General features: G+C 41.5%; 1 protein-coding gene across 1 annotated transcript in view; it reads left to right on the top strand.

Moving 5' to 3' along the window:
* The first annotated feature begins 243 nt into the window (after nucleotides 1–243).
* Nucleotides 244–18,708, top strand: part of LOC120065031 (nuclear receptor corepressor 2-like) — a 193,882-nt gene continuing 175,417 nt past the window's right edge. Inside the window, exon 1 of the mRNA XM_039015724.1 lies at nucleotides 244–395. The gene's annotated coding sequence lies outside the window, so the exon portion shown is untranslated. The remainder of the gene's footprint in view (nucleotides 396–18,708) is intronic.

Below are 18,708 nucleotides of genomic sequence, written 5' to 3'. Positions count from 1 at the left end.
ATCTCCCAAATACTATTGTTCAATGTTAGTCACAGTATTCACAGCTTGTTCCCCGTCTGGGCATCAAACAGCACAGAGGTAGAGGTACACTCGAGAAACACTAAATATGGAAAATGCTTACTTGGCTGATTGAATGAGTGGGCTTGAGTGAGAGGAAAGAGCAAGAGAGCGCGAGAACATGCGACCTATTGAAAGAGCTGAATCAAGAGAGGCGTTTCGGCACCATTATCCGGGACAGTAGACGCGACATTTGCCGCAAGTAATGTTAGAAAGGAGTGGAGTAAATGAGAACGAAAACTCTTATTTCGTGTGGATTATTTCTGGAAAAACAAAGCCCTACCAAAACGGAAACTAGTACAACATTCGAAACAACATACAAAGATTGGAATAATACGGTAAGATAACACTCATCACGGTATTTGTTAGCTAACGTTAGCTATCACCCGTACTGGCGCTAAGGTTGACACGCTACAGCTAGCTACCGTCCGTAGCCAAACCAGTATCATTTGTTAGGATAGATTCGAGTCAGTTAGCTAACACCGCGCTAAACAGTGCTAGCTATGACGTTATCATACAAATAATGTTAGCTGGCTAGTTAATTGGCATAAATAATTCGATTTACTGGATTGTACAGCGAGCCTTTTCTCGATAACTTGGTTGATCTAACTTGATGACTTGCTAAACCTTGTCATAATACAGCAAACCATTAACGTTCGCTACCTAGACTAGTTAGTTAGTTAGCGAGCTAACTGGTAAGTGTTAGTCACCAATCAGGCATCTCCTAAAACGCACGTGTCTTCGTAATATATTTTATCCATTTGGCTAACTATATAGTGGGCAATGGCCACACTTAATCAGTTAGCTAGCAACGCCTAGTATACCAGACATTCATTGATTTATGTCATAAGCTTGTCAACACTGCGCTCTTGATACACGTTGGTTGTTGTTGACGTGGGGGATCCTCTTAGTCTGATTAGTCAGGCTGTAATGTACAATTAATTGGTATAACTAACGTTACAGCCTGAGACAATCGTGTAAATGTTCCTTGGAATCCAGAATGTTGAATAGAATGACATGTAAACGTACTCTACCGGTTGTCTGTGCTTGTGTCCTTATGCACGAAATTTGAGACAAAATATCCAAGGGAAAGTATTGTTTACCTGACTTTTTAGAGAGCTGGGGTATGTATATCGTTTGTTTCAGCACCGAGGTAAAATTTGTTTAATGTTGGATATTCGAATGTCAATATATAACATTCTATAAAAAGAAAAAGAGGTGTGGTGTTCTCCATCCTCCCCTGATTCCGAATGTAAAATTTTCATTTCCGAGAGTGAAAGGGTACGTTCCTACATTCACTATGGCTATCTACTCTGATTTCAGAGCTCTCTCGTCTGAGTGTGCTAGAGCACAGAATAACTGGTGAATTTACAAATGCGTAACACCTGTTGAATATGACTGGTGTCAGTAAACGTTGCAAAAAAATTAATACAATTGTGGCAAGCAGCACAGTTACAGTCACCAACGCTCTGCTAGGGCGAGTAAAATGGTCAGAGTGTGGTGTTCTCTCATTTGTGTCTGGAAGTAGCTAGCCAGTTAGCATGGGTGCTTGACTGCCGTTGTGAGGTCAGAACGCTCTACCCTACTCCCCGGCCAGAGTGTCCAGTGTGCACTCTGAATGCTCCGAGAGCGAAATGCTCTGAATATACGAACAACCAGAGCCCACTCTTGCACTCCAGAGTGAATTTACAAACACACCCGAGGACTCCTCATCTCTAACATGTTGTCTCACTTTTTGTGAATAGTCTGATCAAGTCAGACTTTTTAATAAACTTAATTTGAACGTACTTCGCCTGTTGTCTGCTGATTTCTGCCCTGATGTGGAAGGTAATCTGAAAAAATATCCACAGGGTAGTGTTACGTATTTAACCACGGTTATGTGAGCTATATGGATCACTCCAATATATTGGTATCACTCCGTGGCGGAGGGATACATCTGAGGTGAGGTTTTACAGATTTACCCCTGTGTACACCTGTGTCACGGCTGGGTTCCGCCCCTATATATAGACCCCATGGCCGCGAGACACGTTCTCTACAATATCTCTACAATATCCAAGCAGAAAACAAAAAACAGCACCATATGATGGAGTAACTCCGTTAAGGAACTCCGAAGTTAATGTCTCAACGTAGTGGCAGCCCACCACCATACTCTTACATTCTGCAGCAGAAAGAACAAGAAAACCCTGTAGGGGAATTAGCAGAGAACCCGTGTAAGGGAAATAGCAGAGAACCTGTGTAGGGTAATAAGCAGAGAACCCACGCCTATAGCGCGGGGACAGCATGTAAAAGTAATTAGCAACTAACCACTAAGCTACCTGGGGCGGCAGGGTAACCTAGTGGTTAGAGCGTCGGACTAGTAACCGAAAGGTTGCAAGATCAAATCCCCAAGCTGATAAGGTAAAAATCTGTCGTTCTGCCCCTGAACAAGGCAGTTAACCCACTGTTCCTATGCCGTCATTGAAAATTTGTTCTTAACCTGTTTGGGCTGCAGGGGCAGTATTGAGTAGCCGGATAAAAGGTGCCCATTTCAAACGGCCTCGTACTCAATTCTTGCTCGTACAATATGCATATTATTATTACTATTGGATAGAAAACACTCTAGTTTCTAAAACCATTTGAATTATATCTGTGAGTAAAACAGAACTCCTTTTGCAGCAAACTTCCTGTCAGGAAGTGGAAAATCTGAAATCGATGCTCTCTTCTAGGGGCTGCCTATTAAAGTCCTTGATATTTATTAGTTTAGATGCACTTCATACGTCTTCCACTAGATGTCGACAAGGAGTGAGAGAAGAAATGAAGTGTGTAACTTGATCTGGGCTCGTATAATAGCTCTTTGTATGACGTGTCACCAGTGTCCTGTTTTCTGGAGAGCGCGTCAAGGGACCTGGATTTGCCTTCTGATAAGCTGTCGTTATGGACGACTAATATCTCCGGCTTTGATTTTATTTGATACATGTGACCATATCATCGTAAAGTATGTTTTTTCAATATAGTTTAATCAGATTATTGAAATTTTTCCGGGAGTTTTGCCGTGTTCCGTTCTCTTCCGTTTGTTGACATGGAGAGCTTCGTGCCACTTGGCAAGTGTGGTTGCTAAATCGAGAGGGAAAGAGGCCGTTCTAAATCCAAACAACGATTGTTCCCGACAAAGGACCCCTTGTCCAACATTCTGATGAAAGATCAGCAAAAGTAGGAAACATTTTATGATGCTATTTCATATATCTGTCGTACATGTGAACTAGTCGTTGGCGCCCAGCTTTTGGGTACTCTCTAGCTATACCGAAGCTGTATGTCGTAATGAAGTTATTTTTAGAATTCTAACACGGCGATTGCATTAAGAACAAGTGGATCTATCATTTCCTATACAACATGTATTTTTTAGTTATGTTTATGAATAGTTATTTGGTCAGAATATGTGTGTCAGAAAAAGTGTCAGAAAAATATCCGGACGTTGTGGGAAAAATATGCTACCTTAGCACAATGTATAACCACTGATTTCAGCTCTAAATATGCAAATTTTCGAACAAAACATAAGTGTATGTATAACCTGATGTTATAGGACTGTCATCTGATGAAGAATATCAAGGTTAGTCAAAAATGATATCTTTTATTGGTTTGTTACGATCGCTAACTTTTGCTACTGGGAAATGGCTTGTGTTTCTGGCTATTGTGGTAAGCTAATATAACGCTATATTGTGTTTTCGCTGTAAAACACTTAATAAATCGGAAATATTGGCTGGAATCACAAGATGCATGTCTTTCATTTGCTGTACACCATGTATTTTTCAGAAATGTTTTATGATGAGTATTTAGGTATTTGACGTTGGTGTCTAATTATTCTGGCTGCTTTCGGTGCAATTTCTGATTGTAGCTGCAATGTAAACTATGATTTATACCTGAAATATGCACATTTTTCGAACAAAACATAGATTTATTGAATAACATGTTATAAGACTGTCATCTGATGAAGTTGTTTGTTGGTTAGTTTGGTTGGTTCTTGGTTAGTTAGGTTGGCTTTGTGCATGCTACCTGTGCTGTGAAAAATGTCTGTCCTTTTTTGCATTTGGTGGTGAGCTAACATAAATATACGTGCTGTTTTCGCTGTAAAACATTTTAAAAATAGGACATGTTGGCTGATGTGTACCTTTCATTTGCTGTATTGGACTTGTTAATGTGTGAAAGTTAAATATTTCTAAAACATATATTTTGAATTTCGCGCCTTGCACTTGAAGTGGCTGTTGTCATATTGATCCCGACTTAGGGCTTGCAGCCAGAAGAAGTTAACTGACTTGCCTACTTAAATAAAGGTGTAAAAAAAAAATCTTACACAATACACAGAAAACAAGCTAGTTGGCAAGTTGTGTAAGGTAAATACAGTTTGTGGCAGCAAGAGCCACCAATATATTAATCGATGCACACAGAGTCGTAGTGTAACGCTAACGAAACACAAGCACGACAAATCACAGATCAAACGTAGTGAGTGGAGCACTCAAGAGGAGGGGCTGGCCATGTGGCCAGCTGCTCTAGTGAGTATACTTCCACGTGAGATATTACACTTACCAGTGACTTACCAAGCGAACTTCAGAAAGTTTGTACCTCAAACCATACGGACGTCCGCCGAGTAAATGAAAGAGAACATTTGTTGCAGCCGTGACACAGGTGTACACTGGAGTCAATCTGTAAATCCTCACCTAGGATGTATCCCTCCGCCGCGGAGTGATATCAATATATTGGAGTGATCCAATATAGTGAAAAAACGCGCTCTGGTCAACAAAGTTTGGTTACATTCAGCTATTGTTTACATATTGTGCATCACATGAAATGCATCATCAGGAGATGGAAAATACAAGCAACAAGACCAACAGCACGAACAACCTGTAAAGTATCTTTAAATATCATTGTATTCAACATTCTGGCTTGTAGGGACTATTGCTTCTTTTTAACAGCGACTTCTTTCAGACTGATATCCATGGAGTAACCACAGTAACAGTGATGTTTAGACAACACTTTTCATTGTCATAGCTATTGACGAGAGAATCGAATATCCAATATAACATTTACTTTACCTAGGTGCAAAACGAACATTATAAACTGGGTGGTTCGAGCACTGAGTGCTGATTGGCTGACAGTCGTGGTATATCAGACCGTATACCACGGGTATGACAAAACATTTATTTTTACTGCTCTAATTACGTTGGTAACCAGTCTATAATAGCAATAAGGCACCTCGGAGGTTTGTGGTGTATGCCTAAGAACAGCCATTTGCCGTGGTATATTGGCCATATACCACACCTCCTTGTGCCTTATTGCTTAAATATCCCTGCCTGCTCTCTAAAAAGTTGGCTAAACAATACTTTCCTGTGGATATTTTGTCTCAAATTTCGAGCAGCAGAAGGACAAATCGCACAGACAACTTGGTAGAGTATATTTTAAGCATAATTCTATTCAACATTCTGGCTTGTAAGGAACATTTACACAATTTTGCAGATTTGGAGTGCTTTTATAAGAAACGAACAGCTTTGTTGACATATTATACAAGATGTATAAGCACAGATGAAAGGCTAGCTAACTATAGAACATGTTCTGGTTTGGGACAGAAGTGAAAGTTGTGCTGCACAGAGAAATTCATGAAGAAATTAACAAAGGCATATCTCATGTCACGATAGAGCTATGGCAGTTTCTTAACCCTAAACATTACTCACCTAAGTCAACCTGCAAATCTCTACTATGGCATACTTCTACTAGCTATCATGGTCACTAAAGAACTGACTCTCTGTAAATCTCTCTGTAGGATCATTTATGGAATAGCAATTATTACACAATGTATTCAGAAATCATAATGCAGAGCAAACTCATATTTTACCGTTAAAAGGGTTACTGACATTCATTTATAAGGGGTCTATCAGAGGCCTACATATGAGCCTCTTTTACAGTTAGCTCTACATATCTGACCACATCTTGATTGGTTAATATAAACCGAGTGAAATTGCACTGTCAGCATAATTTGAGGGAGCATGAAATTGGGCTAAGATGTTTATTTCTTTATTGGCCCTTTGAGGCTCAGACCATAGTTAATAAGGTCAAGTGCATGCTTTCTGTTGCGGTATTAAATGCCAGAGCCCAGGCCAAGTGTTTAATTACAATAAAATGCCTGAGGGAAATTAGCTCCAAATGCCATTCAGAGTATATTTGAATAATACGAAATGCCGGTAGTGGTTATTGAACAAGGTCAAGCCACTCTGATGGGCATTTTGAGAAAAATAAATAGTCTAGATAAATAATATTGTTGTGGAGTCGTCTTACAATCGAATATCAAATTCTGATTACTGCAAGAGTGCCTAGAGCAGGGTTTGCCAACCCTGTTCCTGGAGAGCTACCCTCGTGTAGGTTTTCACTCCAACCCTGTTCCTGATAGAGCTACCCTCGTGTAGGTTTTCACTCCAACCCTGTTCCTGGAGAGCTACCCTCTTGTAGGTTTACACTCCAACCCCAGTTGTAACTAACCTGAATCGGATTATCAATGAGAGAATTATTAGAATCAGGTGCGCTAGATTGGGTTTGGAGCAAAACACCTACAGGACGGTAGCTCTCTAGGAACAGGGTTGGAGAGCCCTGGCCTAGAGAACAGTTCGTTAAAGAGCTGTGGTTTCATCTACTATTGGCTGCAGTGTGCCTTGATATGGTTTCCTCTGAGTTGATTGTTTTATGCATCATTGTATGTCAGGCATATTACAAACACTTCCTATAAATTGAGTAAAGCCATAATGCTCTGTGGCAGCCTAAATAGCTTATTTATTTTGTGCTTATTGATGCATCATTGAATGCTTCTCTGCTCAAGACTGACAAGAAACTGAGGGGGTGGGAGAACCTCTATTATTGTATCTTAAAGGTGTAGAGGTTTACTGAGTGTGACTCTGGTCTCTGAAGGAAATCCCACCCTGAAGTGCAGTTCAGTCTTGCTCCTCTATTAAACAGGATCCTCTGATCCAAGCAGGGATTGAGCTCACCAAGTCGGCTGCTAATCAAAGGTAGTGTGAGAAGAGGTTGTTTAGCCTTCTTTTAAAACCTGATAAATGTAGATTACCGCCTAAATAGACATACCCAAAAGTTATTATTTATCATGAGGGCCATAAACGGTACATAGCAATGCTTATACTGCCAGAAATATTAAAATCTCACATTTCTGTGAAAAGTAGTTATAGATTACTGAGCTGTAGTCACTTTTGAGGACACAAGCACACAGTACAGTTATGAAAGATCATATTTTTCCCCCACTATTCAAGAAACGTGGGGGAATCAGGCTTGAAATGATTGAAATGCTTTCTAAATCAAATTTGACTTGTCACATGCGCCGAATACAACAGTGAAATGCTTACTTACAAGCCCTTAATTAACCAACAATGCAGTTCAAGAAATAGAATTTAAGAAAATATTTGCGAAATAAAGTAAAAAATAAATAGTAGCACAAGATTACAACAATAACGAGGCTATATACAGGGGGTACCGGTACCGAGTCAATGTGCGGGGGTGCAGGTTAGTCGAGGTAATTTGTACATGTAGGTAGTGGTAAAGTGACTATGCTTAGATAATAAACAGAGGAGGGGGGGCAGGGGCAATATAAATAATCCGGGTGGTAATTTGATTAGGCCTACCACTGGTGTGTCGCCAGCAAACTTAATGATGGTGTTGGAGTCGTGCTTGGCCAAGCAGTCGTGGTTGAATAGGGAGTACAGGGGGGGACTAAGCACGCACCCCTGAGGGGCCCATGGTGTTGAGGATCACCGTGGGGGATGTGTCGTTACCTACCCTTACCACCTGGGGGCGGCCCATCAGGAAGTCCAGGATCCAGTTGCAAAGGGAGGTGTTTAGTCCCTGGGTCCTTAGTTTAGTGATGAGCTTTGAGGGCACAATGGTGTTGAACACTGAGCTGTGCTAAATATAGTAACAATAAAATTCTAATCGTCTCACTATAAGATTTCACCTTAACTGTAAAATAAATATAATCATATTTAGTGACAGTACAAAATTGGACCATTTCATATAACTGACAGAATTATCTGCTGCACGTCCTCTGAGCAAAGTGGGGACTCCATTCAAATGTCTGCAGACTCGTTAAAACTTCAGCTTTAAGTAGTGCATTTTGAGGTCCGTTCTGTTTTGGTTCAATTACGGTTTTATATTTTTTAAGATTGAGATTTACAGTTGAATGCTGTAACAACAATAAAACAAGTAATAAAAGTCCCTTGATGGTAGTGACTGCCCATTACTACTTATCACTAATTAACCATTATTTAATCACATTACTTAAAAATATTTCAGTTTTTGTGTATATTACATTGTTTTATTTGATTATTTAATCTCTATAGAGCATCTGCCTATGCTGTCTGTGAAATCACTATTTTAGTAGTTCTTCAAAGTAAATAAGGCATCTTTTTATGACTGCTGAATACCAACTATCAATCACTTAGATCATGTATTTTCAGGTAGAGATGCCTTACGAAGCAACTGCTCTCTATCCCTCTCCATCGCGCGTCTCTTTTACTTAGCAGGTGTGAAAGAAACACAAAGACCGGACAAGTGGGTGTGCAATGGATTATGGTCATTGTGGTTCACGACCAAATTTTATGCACTGCACTATGTACAATATTGGCCTGTTGGAATCTACAAATCCCTACTACATTGCACAGTTAGGGCCTGATCTGATTTAACCATGCGTGTGAGTAGGGCTGGCACAATTTCCTTATAATTGTTGTAACCGATGGTTATGGATGAAGACCTGTATTAAAATATTGACGAACAGCTGACTGAAGAAATTCATTGTTTGCTACAACACCTTGCTTGTAGTGTTGCAAGGTATACCAAAACCTTAGTGCGTTCGGAAAGTACTCAGAACCCTTGACTTTTCCCACATTTTGTTACGTTACAGCCTTATTCTAAAATGGATTTTAAAACAATCCCCTCAATTTCTTTCCGCCTACATTGAATACTCCATAATGACAAAGTGAAAACAGGTTTTTAGAAATCTTTGCAAATTTATTATAAATTAACAGAAATGTAAATAAGTTCTAAGTATTCAGACCCTTTGCTATGAGACTCAAAATTGAGCTCAGGTGCATCCTGTTTCCATTGATCATACTTGAGCTGTCTACAACTTGATTGGAGACCACCTATGGTAAATTCAATTGATTTGACATGATTTGAAAAAGCACGGCGCTGGCAGCATCATGCTGTGGGGATGTTTTTCAGCGTCAGGGCCTAGGAGACTAGTCATAATTGAGGGAAAGATGAACGGGGCAAGGTACAGAGAGATCTTTGATGAATACCTGCTCAAGAGCGCTCAGGACTTCAGACTGGGGTGAAGGTTCACCTTCCAACAGGACAACGACCCTAAGCACACAGCCAAGACAATGCAAGAGTGGCTCCGGGACAAGTCACTGAATGTCCTTGAGTGGCCCAGCCAGAGCCTGGACTTGAACCCAATCAAACATCTCTGGAGAGACCTGAAAATAGCTGTGCAGCAACGCTCCCCATCCAACCTGACAGAACGTGAGAGGATCTGCAGAGAAGAATGTGAGAAACTCCCCAAATACAGCTGTGCCAAGTTTGTAGCGTCATACCCAAGAAGGTGCGAAGGTACTTTAACAAAGTACTGAGTAAAGGGTCTGAATACTTATGTAAATGTCAGTTTTTTTTATTTTTTATAAATTTGTAAAAATGTCAACTGTTTTTGCTTCATGGGGTATCGTTATGGGGTATTGTGTGTAGGTTAATGGGGGGTGGGGGGGGGGGTGGTAAACAATTTAATCAATTTTAGAACAAGGTTGCAACAACAAAATGTGGAAAAAGGCAAGTGGTCTGAATACTTTCCAAATGCGCTGTAGGTATTTCTGATACTATTATACACTGCTCAAAAAAATAAAGGGAACACTTAAACAACACAATGTAACTCCAAGTCAATCACACTTCTGTGAAATCAAACTGTCCACTTAGGAAGCAACACTGATTGACAATAAATTTCACATGCTGTTGTGCAAATGGAATAGACAAAAGGTGGAAATTATAGGCAATTAGCAAGACACCCCCAAAAAAGGAGTGATTCTGCAGGTGGTGACCACTTCTCAGTTCCTATGCTTCCTGGCTGATGTTTTGGTCACTTTTGAATGCTGGCGGTGCTCTCACTCTAGTGGTAGCATGAGACGGAGTCTACAACCCACACAAGTGGCTCAGGTAGTGCAGTTCATCCAGGATGGCACATCAATGCGAGCTGTGGCAAAAAGGTTTGCTGTGTCTGTCAGCGTAGTGTCCAGAGCATGGAGGCGCTACCAGGAGACAGGCCAGTACATCAGGAGACGTGGAGGAGGCCGTAGGAGGGCAACAACCCAGCAGCAGGACCGCTACCTCCGCCTTTGTGCAAGGAGGTGCACTGCCAGAGCCCTGCAAAATGACCTCCAGCAGGCCACAAATGTGCATGTGTCAGCATATGGTCTCACAAGGGGTCTGAGGATCTCATCTTGGTACCTATTGGCAGTCAGGCTACCTCTGGCGAGCACATGGAGGGCTGTGCGGCCCCACAAAGAAATGCCACCCCACACCATGACTGACCCATCGCCAAACCGGTCATGCTGGAGGATGTTGCAGGCAGCAGAACGTTCTCCACGGCGTCTCCAGACTCTGTCATGTCTGTCACATGTGCTCATGTGCTCAGTGTGAACCTGCTTTCATCTGTGAAGAGCACAGGGCGCCAGTGGCGAATTTGCCAATCTTGGTGTTCTCTGGAAAATGCCAAACGTCCTGCACGGTGTTGGGCTGTAAGCACAACCCCCACCTGTGGACGTCGGGCCCTCATACCACCCTCATGGAGTCTGTTTCTGACCGTTTGAGCAGACACATGCACATTTGTGGCCCGCTGGAGGTCATTTTGCAGGGCTCTGGCAGTGCACCTCCTTGCACAAAGGCGGAGGTAGCGGTCCTGCTGCTGGGTTGTTGCCCTCCTACGGCCTCCTCCACGTCTCCTGATGTACTGGCCTGTCTCCTGGTAGCGCCTCCATGCTCTGGACACCACGCTGACAGACACAGCAAAACTTTTTGCCACAGCTCGCATTGATGTGCCATCCTGGATGAACTGCACTACCTGAGCCACTTGTGTGGGTTGTAGACTCCGTCTCATGCTACCACGAGAGTGAGAGCACCGCCAGCATTCAAAAGTGACCAAAACATCAGCCAGGAAGCATAGGAACTGAGAAGTGGTCTGTGGTCACCACCTGCAGAATCACTCCATTTTTGGGGTTGTCTTGCTAATTGCCTATAATTTCCACCTTTTGTCTATTCCATTTGCACAACAGCATGTGAAATTTATTGTCAATCAGTGTTGCTTCCTAAGTGGACAGTTTGATTTCACAGAAGTGTGATTGACTTGGAGTTACATTGTGTTGTTTAAGTGTTCCCTTTATTTTTTTGAGCAGTGTATGTAAAATCGTTTTGTACTAGAATTTTTGTTCCTTTTGGTACTGAAATGTGTCTCACGACATCTACTGATCGAGAGAGGATCAAGTTTATTAGCACAGCTGGTGTCCCCTTAGTGCTAGAGCCCTGTCCCTGCACCACCTACTCATTGCTAGCTCTAGCCCAGTGGTCACCAACCTTTTCTGTGTCAAGATCACTTTCATAGACAAAAAGCAAGCTGAGATCTACCACACAGACTTTTCTTTTAAACATGAGTTTAAAATGTTACGTTAACCTAATAAAAACTGTTCTGTAGGAATGAGGCCTTATTAGGGCTGATCCCATTTAGTCGACTGGTCAATTGTTTGGTCGATAGGCTGTTGGTCAACCTGAGATTTCTTTAGCTGAGCAGTAACAAAAAATTAAATACAAAAATATCATGGTGTACAAGACAGACACCTGTCTGATTCGCGCCTATCTGAGTGGACTGATCCGTTGTGGAGGCCGTGGGGATGGCACAGTCCGTCACTCGCTACCAAAATTGTATATGGTTATATTACATAAGAACAATGGTGCAACACTAATAAAAAATTATGTTAATTTATAACAAATGCACTTTCTCCCGTGTTGGATAGTGGCCATTATCCATGGTTCTGAAACACATCATTGCGCTGTTGAATTGGCGCCTTTCCCTAGACCATGTTGCTATGTGCATAATAGCTAAGTTAACCAGCATATTGGTGTTGAGAACAATGTGGCGGAGGCAGCAACATGAATGAGGAGATGAGAAAACATCCCTTTCCTTGTTGTCTAAGAAAAATGAGGAGAAAGGAAACCTAAATTTAATTAGGTCAATAGTCAATCAGAAAACCAATCAGTATCTGGTGTGACCACCATTTGCCTCATGCAGCGCATGAATATGTTAGCTACATGAAGTAAGAGAACATTTAATGTAGCCAATATCATGCAGCCCTACGTGGCAGTCTGGAAATGATCTAAAGCCGGGATCAACTTTTGGTGGAAGTTTGTTTTATACTGTATAATCAATCAGAATGGAGAATGCCATCCTAAGGTTATGCACAACTCATAAAGGAAATTTAGAACTTTTATTATTCAAAAATATGAAATACCATCATACCGTCACAAATCTGAAAAATATTGTGACATGATACTTTGGCCATATCGGCCAGCCCTACTTGGAACATCTAACCCTGGCAATTTGACTGGTAAACTCATGGGTACACTTGCAATGACAGTCTGGTATTGCGATGCAATAATTTCCATGGTAATGTAGGATGCATTTTTTTATATATATATTTTCTTCTACTCGAACTGTTATTACTGAGACCACGATCATTTGGCTTTCCAATTACTGTCATACAACATTCCATGACCATCCACAGCACTATGTGTGAGGAGATATCTCCTCTCTTGTCTAACAGGGTAATGCGGGCAGAGATTATCCTGTGCTCAGTGTCGGGCCCGAGGGAGACGGTGGCAAACAGTTTTATTACTAGTTCCAGTATTGCTAGCATTATGCATCAGAAGGCCATTCTGAAACTAGATGAGGGGATAGTTAGCATATAATTCCGTTGTCCACTTTGGAAGGGTAGGAAATCTTCAGATAAATGTGTGATACCTTTTGGGAACAAACTGCAACATCTTCTCATCAAAAATCACATTATTTATTGCGTTAGAAAAAAAAATCCAGACTTTTAGATGTCAATTCACAATTCCTCAGTTTGCATAGGCCTATGTTGAATACCGGCGTGTCCATTTCCGTAAGTGTCACCACAAACGCTAAACCAGAACACCACGGGAATGTACAGTACCTTATGACAAGAGCTGTTGTGGCCTGCTTTTGAAATGGGCATATTCCTCAAATAGCAGCAGACATTGTTTAGAGGAAAAGCAGTGGAGAAGGGGGGCTGTACAATAATTTCTACATGATGTCACAGCAGGGCAGACTATACACATCGTTTTCCAAACCACTGTCAGTTGTAGCTGTGTGCTGCCTGGGAGGGGACTGACTGCCTCTGGCAGTTACTGTGAATGAGGAACACAGCCCAGGGGGCTGGCTCTGGTGTGTAGGCTTCATGTCAGGTGATTCCCATTTCCCCCCCTTAGAATTCCATAAACTGAATCAATTCCATTTTTATTTGACTGAGCTGAATTATTAAGTGGGTTTGTTTGCAGAGGCAGTTTGAAACTTGGTAGTGAGTGTTGCAACCGAGGACAGACGATTTTTATGCGCTTCAGCACTCACCGTTCTATGAGCTTGTTTGGCCTACCACTAAGCGGCTGAGCCGGTGTTGCTCCTAGATGTTTACACTTCACAATAACAGCACTTACAGTTGACCAGGGCAGCTCTAGCATGTCCGCAATTTGACTAACTGACTTGTTGGAAAGCTGACATCCTATGAGGGTGCTCTTCAGTAAGGCCATTCTACTGCCAATGTTTGTCTATGGAGATTGCATGGAGGTGTGCTCAATTTTATACACCTTAGCAACGGGTGTGGCTGAATCCACTAATTTGAAGAGGTGTCCACATACTTTTGGATATGTAGTGTATAAGAAAGCTAAGGAAATTTGTTTTTTTTGTATACATTTAACCCCTTATTTTTGTTGGCCCAAAACTACCTCCATACTTCCATTCGTTTGTATAGGGTACCTTCAGACGAGTCCCGTGAAACTTGTGGGTGTCGTAGACCAAAACGTAGAAGAACCATCGTGTTCGTGAGGGTCTCCCCTTTCTATAGAATGGTCATAATCATTTGTAGGCCAAACTGTTTGGACGCTACAGATGTTTTTGTGAGACATCAGTCAGGAAGTTAAAGCTTGGTCGCAAATGGGTCTTCCAAATGGACAATGGCTTAAGGACAACAAAGTCAAGGTATTGGAGTGGCCATCACAAAGCCCTGACCTCAATCCCATAGAAAATGTGTGGGCAGAACTGAAAAGAGAATTACTTTTGATGCACCCGTAGTGTTACTGCAGTAGCGAAAAACTGAAACAGTAATTCCCAGAAAGTCCCCCACAATTTGACCCCCCACCTCGCATGAGAGAAAGGCCTATTAGACTACATGACCACAACCTGTCTGTGTGTGTGTGTGTGACTGTGTTGTGGTTCTGAGGGACTGGTGGGTTACTGGGTTTATGTAAGATGTATGAAAGTGTGAAAGCTTGTTCAGAGCCTTGCAGCATGGTCTGCCTATTATTGCTCACTCTGATCCACACTGGAAGCACTGCTGAGAATAAGAAACGGTCTAATTAGCAGTCCAGTGGTACTGAAGATTACAAACTGTAATTTGAATGGGAAATAGGTAGTGCTGGAGGGCAAAAAAACGCTATAGTTACGTATCAGAATATTATTTTTGAGGATATATCGAATTGTCTTGACGGTATTGCGATTTTCTTTTTGCACTAGTTGGCTGTACCTGCTCCAACACTCATAGCTTGTTCTCCATCTTATTAAATAGGGAGCCAATTTGTTTTCAGCACTTTTATTTCCATGACTGATCAAAACTCATTTTCTCATGGCTCTCTCATCCCTTTTCAGCAGACATAAGGTGAGCAATATGTTTGGAACATCGCATCGCACTAAAATTCCAGTATCGAATCGCAATACATATAGAATCGTGAGAATTGCAATACATATCGTATCGGCACCTAGGTATCTTGATGTCCCTGGCAATTCCCAGCCCTAGGAATAGGCCCACTAATTTTAGACTAAACTCTGGGTCTTGGCTACTTCCCCCTAATATCAAGCCAAATTGGCTGCATCTCAATGTAAACATAATTTCATAGAAGTTGCATGAGGCTGGTATGTCCTGGCACACCTTTTGGAAACACTTAAATTGACATGCAGAACACAAAGGGAAATATGGAGCAGTCATCGTGAAACTGCTTCCCAGGCCTTGTCCCTCTTTCAACCCTTCTTGCTCACTGAATGAGTAACAAAAGCTGTCTGGCATTTCTTGCTCACTGGATTCTTAGTGGACTGCACCTGGTAGATTCAGTGCAAGTCGAATGTTATGGTTGACTCAAACGGTCCAACGGTGCAGCATTATCCACTGCAGCTGTCTCAGAGAGAAGCCTTTTAATGAATCTCATAATGAAAGTAGCATTGAGTTGGAGACAGCCGCTTTGGTCCTGGCCTGATGTTGAGAAAATACCTACAGTACAGTTGCCTGATGGAAAGGCTTTGGGTTCATGTTAGGACATGTGAGAATAGAGCCTGCCCTGTTATCTCTAAGACAAAGCACACCACACACCGAAGGAATCTACTTCAGATTGGGATTATGACGCTGTGTCAATTTACTAGAGGTCGACCGATTATGATTTTTCAGTGGCGATACCGATACCAATTTATTGGAGGGCCAAAAAAAGCCGATACCAATTAATCGGCCAATTTTAAAATAAAAAAATGATATGTATTTTTTAAATTATATATATTTGTAATAATGACAATTACAACAATACTGAATTAACAATGAACCCTTTTATTTTAACTTAATATAATACATAAATAAAATCTATTTTGTCTCAAATAAATAATGAAACATGCTCATTTTGTTTTAAATAATGCAAAAACACAGTGTTGGAGAAGAAAGTAAAAGTGCAATATGTGCCATGTAAAAAAGCTAATGTTTAAGTTCCTTGCTCAGAACATATGAAAGCTGGTAGTTCAATATTCCCAGTTAAGAAGTTTTAGGTTGTAGTTATTATAGGAATTATGACGCGTCGACTATTTCTCTCTATACCATTTGTATTTCATTCTTTCAGTGAAATACGGAACTGTTCCGGATTTTATCGAACGGGGGGCAACCCTAAGTCTAAATATTGCTGTTACATTGCACAACCTTCAATGTTATGTCATAATTCTGGCAAATTAGTTCGCAACGAGCCAGGCGGCCCAAACTGTTGCATATACCCTGACTCTGCTTGCACTGAACACGAGAAGTGACACCATTTCCCTAGTTAATGTTGCCTGCTAACATTTGTTTATTTTAACTAAATATGCAGGCAAATTTAAAAAAAACTTCTGTGTATTGATTTTAAGAAAGGAATTGATGTTTATGGTTAGGTACGTTTGTGCAAAGATTGTGCTTTTATTGGCAATGCGCTTTTGTTAAATCATCCCCCGTTTGGCAAAGTTGAAGTAGGCTGTGATTCGATGATAAATTAACAGGCACCACATTGATTATATGCAATGCAGCACAAGCTAGTTAACCTAGTAATATCAACTATGTATAGTTAACTAGTGATTATGTGAAGATTGTTTGTTTTTTATAAGATACATTTAATGCTAGCTAGCAACTTACCTTGGCTCCTTGCTGCACTCGCGTAACAGGTGGTCAGCCTGCCACACAGTTTCCTCGTGGAATGCAGTGTAGTCTGCCGTAATCGGTGTCAAAAAATGATGATTACCGATTGTTATGAAAACTTGAAATCAGTCCTAAGTAATCGGCCATGCCGATTAATCGGTCGACCTCTACATGTTACCCCAGACAATGCAGGATACTTTGTCTTTTGAAAATGGCATTGCAGCACTCCCATATTAATGGGTCGAAGCCCGTTATAAATGAATCTGTTTTTTTTTCATTCTTTATCTAGGCAAGGCTGTATGTTTTCTTGCGCTAATACCCTGACTACACTGCGTGCGTCGCGTGTGCCAGCATTGCAAAATACATGTAGGAATATATGTTATTCAATTATTGCACCCACACTGCTCACGCGCGCCAACGAGCATCTGCGTTGCCAAGGGCTAAATCGCGCTGCAAGTCCTGCCTCTCCCATCTCCTCATTGGTTTATAGAAGCAGGTACCCACTTGCCATCTCCTCATTGGTTATACCCACGTGGGTGATTGAAAGACGAACTGTTTTGCCGGTTGTCGTGGTAATACTATGAAAGTGTAGATACCAATCACCATATGTTAAAAGATGAAAAAGCCAGGAAGGAGGAGAGATGACTAGAAACGATTCGGTTGGCCGTTTTATGTGTGGATTAATTGTCGGAGTAGAGGACCTTGTGCATTTCAGGTGAAATAACAACTCAATATTTATATCCCAGGACAAATTAGCCTGCAACAGCAAGCTAGCTAAATAGGACAAATTAGATGGCTAAAATGCCATACATGTTTAATGCTTTTCGACCATTTGTTCAGTTTGTTTTGATATTTTAACCTGCGTGTCGTGATTGCGCTTGGTGTAGGGGGACAAAATAAATTTATGCACGATGGCGCTTGCGCGCAGCCGGTTTGGGTTGCGTGTTAGGATGATCTCAGTATTTGTGGAGGTATGTTTAATGGTTAGTGGCAGTGCCGTGTTTATGGTTTGCTAGAAGCTCTTGAGTTTATTGATTCTGAAATCAAATGTTCTTATCTGTTCTTCTTGAAAAGTATCTGTCTGTCACTGTGGCAACAAACGATGCTTAAAGGCCCAGTGCAGTCAATACATTTGTCCTGTGTTTTCTATAATACTGTACAACAGCTGATGAAACTATCATTGTTATTTCCTGATTGTTTTTTCAACCTGCAACTATCTACACAGGACCTTCTAATAAGCAGGTTTGCATGGGCGGGAGTTTCGGCTTTCCATAGTGACATCACCATGCGGAAAATTGGTTTGGCTACATCAACTGAGCAGCAACCAATCCAGGAGCCTGCGTCACAATGCTTCAATTCTCATGCCTATTACACAGTGAAGGCTATGGTGATCAGTGTGTGTAAACACAACACAGCTGTCTCAAACATATTTTGGACAAAGTTGTGGAACTTGTTACACAAAGGGGGTGTCTAGTGTTTATGGTGGGTGCTCCTGAGGCTGGCCCAGGGGTTAATGGGGTCTGGCGGCAAGACTGATCCTAAGCCTGTCACTGTGTGGAGCTCACCAGGTCCAGAGCAGTATTTATGGAGAGGAGTTTTCATTAGACTGAGCAGAGGGCCCACTTTGTTCGGTGGGAGAGGTCCTCAGCTTGGCCTCAATAGATGAGAATTTAAATGGTGAAATGCTTGTAAAGATAGGCAACAGATATTGGGCAGATGTTGCGACTTGCTTTCCATCCCTAGAATCCAGATCAATGCTGCGCTCTGCCAATACATCAATTAGGCTGAACAACTCTACTTTAGATGCTCACTTCATTCATTACAGTAGAGAAGTAGGCTACACTAACTCACAATTGTCACAAGAGCATGCTATTACATGCGG

The sequence above is a fragment of the Salvelinus namaycush genome, chromosome 1, assembly GCF_016432855.1.
Source record: "Salvelinus namaycush isolate Seneca chromosome 1, SaNama_1.0, whole genome shotgun sequence".
NCBI classification, from domain to species: Eukaryota; Metazoa; Chordata; class Actinopteri; order Salmoniformes; family Salmonidae; genus Salvelinus; species Salvelinus namaycush.
Note: the sequence above shows the minus strand (reverse complement) of the source record. Positions and strands in the feature narration are given on the sequence as shown.